General features: G+C 46.8%; 1 non-coding gene across 1 annotated transcript; it reads right to left on the bottom strand.

The window, feature by feature from the left end:
• Positions 1-406: 406 nt before the first annotated feature.
• On the bottom strand, positions 407-479 carry trnaw-cca (transfer RNA tryptophan (anticodon CCA)). The gene has a single exon. It is a non-coding gene; the product is annotated as a tRNA-Trp (tRNA).
• Between the last annotated feature and the right edge of the window lie 279 nt (positions 480-758).

The raw sequence follows: 758 nt of genomic DNA, 5'->3' as shown, positions 1-758 counted from the left end.
GAGTTCACCACTCTCTGTAACCATCTCCGATCTTGAATGGAACAGTTGCCAAACCAGGTAGTGATACATCCAGACAGAATGCTGTCGATGGTGCACCTATAAACGTTGGCAAGGGTATTCTCTGTCAGTAATATCCGATGTTCTGGAGGGATCAGTGTTGAAGGGTTGGTTTGTTGATGAGAGTGTGATGAGAGCTGGCTTCCAAAAGCAACCTCTCCAACCGCACTCTCAGGAATCTCGTCCCCATCCAGAAACAGCAGCCACTTGATGACCACCTTCAACATTCAATCCTGCAGATCCTCGAAAATCTTGTGCAAGATCATGTTGGATACCACTGACCATCAACTGAATGCAGAGATGGGGATTTTTCCAAAATAGATTAGAAACAAAGGATAAGCCACAGAGACACCCCAGATGGGACTTGAACCCACAATCTCTGGCATTGGAGGCCAGTGCCTTATCCATTAGGCCACTGGGGCCCCACGTGCAGGTTGCCAATGGCAGCCTTTAAATACTGCACCCTGACCTCTCATAGTGTGTGTTTCTGAGTGTGAGATGCTTACTGATTGTTTTTTACCCCTTCCATCTCATGCTAAATTGTTGGCTGCTTGATAAATTGATCCCGCCTCCCATTTCTGCCCAAATGGACAGATGAAAAATCAACCAAACTCCAACTTTCTGGATTAGTGGTGCTGGAAGAGCACAGCAGTTCAGACAGCATCCAAGTAGCTTCGAAATCGACGTTTCGGGAAAAAGGG

This window comes from Chiloscyllium punctatum, chromosome 18 (assembly GCF_047496795.1).
Source record: "Chiloscyllium punctatum isolate Juve2018m chromosome 18, sChiPun1.3, whole genome shotgun sequence".
Lineage (NCBI taxonomy): Eukaryota > Metazoa > Chordata > Chondrichthyes > Orectolobiformes > Hemiscylliidae > Chiloscyllium > Chiloscyllium punctatum.
This window is presented reverse-complemented; position numbering and strand designations above follow the sequence as displayed.